The sequence below is a fragment of the Macrobrachium rosenbergii genome, chromosome 55, assembly GCF_040412425.1.
Source record: "Macrobrachium rosenbergii isolate ZJJX-2024 chromosome 55, ASM4041242v1, whole genome shotgun sequence".
NCBI lineage: Eukaryota > Metazoa > Arthropoda > Malacostraca > Decapoda > Palaemonidae > Macrobrachium > Macrobrachium rosenbergii.
The window spans coordinates 84,810,895-84,817,662 of NC_089795.1; the positions used below are offsets into that span (position 1 = coordinate 84,810,895).

At 36.1% G+C, this 6,768-nt stretch overlaps 1 protein-coding gene across 2 annotated transcripts in view; it reads left to right on the forward strand.

Annotated features, from left to right (window-relative positions):
- The window catches only part of LOC136835554 (receptor-type tyrosine-protein phosphatase epsilon-like), a 282,453-nt gene that overhangs the window by 178,394 nt on the left and 97,291 nt on the right, over positions 1-6,768 (forward strand). Inside the window, exon 2 of one of the 2 annotated variants that reach the window (XM_067099207.1) lies at positions 1,730-1,916. The exons of the other annotated variant lie outside the window; for it this stretch is intronic. The gene's annotated coding sequence lies outside the window, so the exon portion shown is untranslated. The remainder of the gene's footprint in view (positions 1-1,729; positions 1,917-6,768) is intronic. 2 annotated transcript variants of the gene reach the window in all.

A 6,768-nucleotide genomic window follows, 5' to 3' on the forward strand; every position in this document is an offset into this window, starting at 1 on the left:
ATGCAGAATATAAATCTACAATCCTTAGAATATTTAGAACAAGAATTGCAATTGATTTGTAAACAGTTGTCATTTTTATAATGATTGAGAAGCATTGATGTAATATTGTAGTGGTAATATTTATCATAATTTGTTGAGTTCTGGTTGTTCCTTGGTTATTTTATGTCGAATCTGATGAAATCAGTGATTTTGCTGATGTATAACAGGAGATGGGGTGCAAATTATACAGTGAAAGGAAAGAACACAGTAAGAGAAGGATGATCAAGTTAATCCTTTTTGGCAGTAACATTTGGAATAACTTTTAAAATGGTGTTATTCACGTATATGCTAATAGGCAGAGATGCTTTCATTTATCTGACAAGAATTAAAATGGTGTTATTCACGTATATGCTAATAGTTAGAGATGCTTTCATTTAGCTGACAGGAAGTAGGTGTTATTAAATTTACTGAAAGGGGGAGGAGGTGAATTTCATTCACCAAAATGTAAACTTCCCAAAGCTTTCTATTGCTTCTGTGTCAGACTGAAATCAAATGTGCTTTTCCCATTTGTATATATGGTAAAAAAAAGGAAGGGTGTAATGAAAGTGAATGTTTATTGACTGATGAACAAATATTGTAGATAGCCTGGTGTCACAACCAGGTGTCACAACCACCAAGGTCATGGACAAAGAGAAGTTAGTGAAATCAGTCAAAATTTTATCTCTCTCTCTCTCTCTCTCTCTCTCTCTCTCTCTCTCTCTCTCTCTCTCTCTCTCTCTCTCTCTCTCTCTCTCTCTCTCTCTCTCTGCATAAAAGCTATGAAATGGTAGCAAATACAAAATTCATTTTTTATAAAACAAATTGTTAATCAGAAAAACTCTGAGCCCATTGGAGAAGAGGTTGGTGGCAGTTACCTTGGTGGTTGTGACAGCAGGCTTTCTACAGTAACTGTTCATCAATCAATTAACGTTCACATCCATTACAACCTTCCTTTTCTTTACCCTATATACAAATGGGAAAAGCATGTTTGATTTCAGTTTGCATCAGAAGCAATAGTAAGCTTTGGGAAATTTGCATTTTGCTGCATGAAATTTGCCTCCTCCCTTTCAGTAATTTAATAATTTCTAGTTCCCATCACATAAATGAAAGCATTTCTGACTTTCAGCCGATACGTGAAGAACACCATTTTAAAACATTCCAGATGTTACTGCAAAACTAAACATTGTCATATTTACTTGATTTTCCTTCTCTTTCTGCTTTTTCTTTCATTGCATATTTGGCATTACCATCCTGACAATCTGTTAATGATATAGAAGAGCTTAGAAAAATTCTAGTGATTATCGTACTGTTGTGACGAAGTACAATACAATATTTAGACAAGAAAATTATGCGCACCATAACAAAAGCCATATCAAATTTATTGGAGTGACTTGGCCTGTTCTGTGTATTCAATAACACTTACTTTGTTAAACATTGTAGCCTTTTTTCACATTGATATTCCAGATGAAATAAAATTATATGCTGGGTACTTTCAGTGTCCCTAGATGATTTTGTAACAAACAGTTGTCAGTTTCAGGAACAAGATGTTCAGTTACTTGAGCTAAAAATCCTTGGCTGCTCAACATTTCCAGACATAGGTTATACACTTTAAGGTTGTTTTGACTCATTGGTCTTTTTAAAACTATATTAATAATAATAAAAATATAGATTTTCCTTATTCATTTTTGTTATTTTATTTCCTTCTAATTAGGTGAAAAACAGCTGCAGTGATAATCAAATTGGGAAGACAGAACTGCTATTGGTCCGGCCGGGAAATCTAAGGAAGAAGCTGCCTCAGGAAAGTCTACAGAACTCTGAATTTGAGGTTTGTGTTACTGCCAGTGACAGCAGGAATGGACACAGCAGTCCAGATTGTATCTCACACGTGACACCCAAGGGTAAGGGCCAAGCTCCAACATTGTTTAAGTATTTTTGTGAAGTGCATTTTCCCCCTTGAAAGAGTAGCAGTGTTTTTTGGAGTGAGGTTGTACCTATGTATTATATATATAAATATATATATATGTGTAAGTATAAATAAATGTACTGTATGTATATATGTATATACAGTATACAGTATGTATATATAAATATATGACTAAATGGACCTCATTGAAAATGGATGATATCTAATGGAGTATTTATTCAGAAAAAGTTACAAGCTTTCTTGGACAAACAGTCCGCAATATCAAGTATCCGTACAATGACCAGACGCGTAGTCCAGCTGTATTTATATCTGCGTGCTGGGTACTTTTAATCCTATAATTGCCTAGTTCCTCCTGTGTGACCACACCCCCTCGTGACCTTGGCTTTTCTCTGCCAGCTTCTTCCAAACGTTCGTTTTTCGCAAGAGAACGCATGGAAAACGAACATTTGGAAGAAGCGGGCAGAGAAAGGCCAAGGTCACGAGGGGTGGGGTCACACAGGAGTGAACTAGGCGATTATAGGATTAAAAGTACCCAGCACACAGATATAAATACAGCTGACTACGCATCTGGTCATTGTACGGATAATTGATAATGTCGACTGTTTGTCCAAGGAAGCTTGTAACTTTTTCTGAATAAATACTCCATTAGATACCATCCAGTTTGATTGAAGTCCTTTTAGTAATTCTACTAATGCACAGAACAATTGTGTATGTGATTAAAGTTAATATTATATATATATATATATATATATATATATATATATATATATATATATATATATATATATATATATATATATATATATATATATATATATATATATATATATATATATATATACAGTATATACTGTATATACATATATATATATATATATATATACATATATATATACATATACATTACACACACACACACACACACACACACACACACACACACACACACACACACACACACACACACAGAGTCCAACCTCCTAAAACTGGCACCCTTGTGACTAGACCACTGCCAGACCACAGAAAATCCCGGATGACAGAAATCAACCCTGAAAAACTCCCTTTGTAAAGAAAGTCTCGCCAGCTCAGTCCACATATACTGTACAGTATATTGCTCCGTTATCGAAAGTTAATGCTTTTGAATAATCACTGTCCATATTTAGGTTTAGTTCCTTATGAAAATTCTGTCCTGGTCCATAAGCATCTCCCTGGAAGTGCATAAACCTTCATTTCATTGGAGCTTAAACCAGTCTATAAGTGCACTGTCGATTCCTAATCTCTTAGCATCTTTTAGGCACTTCAAAATTTTCTGGCTTTCGTTTTCAGCAAAAACATAAAAATCTCTGCTTTTGTTTCTTTAAACCTTCATGTGAGAGAGAGAGAGAGAGAGAGAGAGAGAGAGAGAGAGAGAGAGAGAGAGAGAGAGAGAGAAGAAACTATTTGCCCCGGTTAGGTTTATACACTGACAGATATCCATTTGCAAAAGTCAAATATTACAGTTGCATTAAGAATAATGATAATTTAATAAGACTTGTTCTTCGTACTTAATGCAATTATACTTCACGCATTATCAAATTATTATTGTATTTTAATTTATGAACATGTTAATCAAGCACCATTTGCATTCTTTTATTGTTTACTTTCTAAAAATCGTCAGCTGATTGCATTTTACCCACATAATCACAACCATTAGTTGCTAAATGAAATGCATTTCGGAACTTTGTTTTTTCCTAAATTATCAGAGCTGGGTTTAAAAATGCAACTTACTCTATTTATAAATGCAGTAAATAAAATGAAGTAAAGGTGTGATTTCGCCAGTATCGGATGTTGCTTTTGGCTCTCCCAAATGTTTTGTGGCCTGCACATTGGGATCTGTTCACACTATACGTAAGTGCACGTTCACACAACAGTTCAGTACCTTACCAGACCTGCAAAGTATTTTTCAATGGCATAACATTGACACACTCATACCGGACCTGCACCTGCAAATGCCGGTGGGATTTCTCGGTAATAATATTTTGCAGGTACGGTCATGTGCCGATCAGGTACTGTTCATGTCACTGCTGGATCGTGGGAACACGTGACCTGAACGGATGCCTAACGGCTAACGCACCGGCAGTTAGTGAGCTGTTTAGGAGGAAGGTCTATGGATGTGTCCCAGGATGGATGAGGAAAAATTAATTACTCTTGTTCAGAACCATGAGTTCTTGTATAACATGGCCAACAAAGAGTATAGCAACAATGTGAAAAGGATCAAGTATGGTCTGACATAGGAAATGAATTAGAAGCAACAGGCAACTGAATATTTTATTCCATTTTTTTTACATAGCTATTGCAAATGTAGCTTTCTGCTTTGGAAAATCATATTTATGTAGTTTATTATATGTGTGTGTGGTACTGTGAGGTGAGGCTTCGGAATGTAATAACGAGTATACAATAAAATTATTACAGAAAAACCAAAGCTGAGACCTAGTTGATAATTAAAGTTCATGCGTGGACCTAAGTAAGGATCCTTGGGAGAGCTCTGAAGTACCTCCTGAAAGCTTCTCTTACTTCAGAAGCTCAAGTTTGAGCATTACCTGTTGCCTAGGTATCTGAGAAAATATATCACCTACATCAGGTGTTTCTGGTTCATAAACAGAATAATACCTGAATCACTGATAAAGTTGTGTAGAATGCATGAAGCAAGAACAAGTTTATCAACATTTTCAGCCAAAGACTTGACTTTCCTACGAAATATCCTAAATCTCTGTGTCAGGATGCCAAAAGCATTCCCTACTACTATAGGGGTCGAGATGATTGATAATTGAAATGTGTTTTATTACATCATTTTCAATTTACGAGCTAGGGTAAGGAGGCATTTTCCTCAAAATACATCAGCTACTCACTAAATTGGTTTTCGGACATTCTGAAATACTGATGAAGTTTTTGTTCATCATCCTGCATCGTGCTGTTCTCTATATATATTGTGAAATATTCTCCTTCAGTGTTCATTTTCTTCAGGGAATTGTGCACCCAATATTGTCGTTTTTGCCTTTTTCACTTGCCTGTTTTCTGCTTCCTCTTCCAAATTGAGTGCCATCACCGCCAAGTCCCTTATACTAAAATTCATGAACATTTCAAGCTAGCATGACAACATCCTTCTGGTATAAACAATAGGACTGGACTATGATCATACTGCTGGAAGCTAGATGGTGCAGTGTGGATGCACATTCAGGAGACAGTCAGGTGACGTTCAGCGCAGGTCAGGTGCGTGTCAGTTTACATTCAAGCGTAGTGTGAATAGACCCTTTTTTCGTTTCTTCAGCAACAGCTACAACCGCCAATTTTGTGGCATACTTTCATAACACTTTCCTCTCCATTGTGTGAAGGACGAATAAAGACATATTTTATTTTAATTTATGATGGAATTCATTGAAAATTATCAAATTGTTAACACATTGGCAACTGAAACAAAACCCTTAATAAACGGTTGCTGTTATGGTAACTGACATCGGCAGACGGCTGTTTCTCGAGAAATTTTGTTGTTGAAGTCAGCACTGTACTTGTAGTGTCTTGCAGGCAGTTGTTAGTGGTTATTAATTATAAGAAATAGCAATGAGTTCTTAGACAAGTCACAGTGTTGGTAAGCGTGATTTAATGTATGAAGATTTACATTTAACTTAATGAACTTTTGTTTCTAGGCCTATTTCTTACTTAAGAGCAAACTCAGATATAAGTTAAGTATACCTTAGTTTAACCAGACCACAGAGCTGATTAACAGCTCTCCTAGGGCTGGCCCGAAGGATTAGACTTATTTTACGTGGCTAAGAACCTATTGGTTACTTAGCAACAGGACCTACAGCTTATTGTGGAATCCGAACCACATTATAGCGAGAAATTAATTTCTATCACCAGAAATAAATTCCTCTAACTCTTCATCAGCCGGCCAGAGAATTGAACTCCAGCCCATCGAGTGACAGTCCGCAGCTCTACCGACTCACCCAACAAAGAGCTAACTCAGATATAATATGCATTATTAGTGGTATCTGTCAAAACTGAGAAGGCATAGAAAGCCAAGCTTAGTGTAATCTACTGATATACATCTAGCACTGTACATGATGTATGTGATGAAATCGTGTTTGGGCGAAATTTTAATGATCAGATGATATTGCTGGAGTATATACGCAAATTACAGTTTTTTGTATGCCGTATATTCTTATGTTTCACAGAATGTTACCATTAGAAGTAAACTGTGCTTGTGTATTTACGGAGCAAGCTTTAGTTAAAAAAAAAAAACGGAAACGTGTGGTGCCTCCCTTGTAGCCGTTCAAGAACAGTGGCAGCTGATTCAAAAACATCCCGGATCATGGGAGTTCTCGGACTACAGAGGGACAGATTTACGAGGTCTGACTAATTTTATATATATATATATATATATATATATATATATATATATATATATATATATATATATATATATATATATATATATATATATATATACATAGGTCCCCGGTTTATGACGGGGTTCCGTTCTTGCGCCACGTCAGTAACCGAAAATCGTCGTAAACCGGAAAATCGTTGAAAATCGTCAAAAATCATAAGAAAATCTTACTTTTAATGCTCTGGGTGCATTGAAAACGACGTAAACTGCATTATTATTGAGTTTTACATCAAAAAGACCTTCAAATTATGATTATTCTGCCATTTTGGGGCCAAATTTCTCCCGTCGGATCGGCGTACGATGCGTCGTAAGCCGGGAAATAATTTCTGATGAATATATTTGAAAAGCGTCGTAACCTCGGAACGTCGTAAGCCGGAACCGTCGTAAACCGGGGACTGCC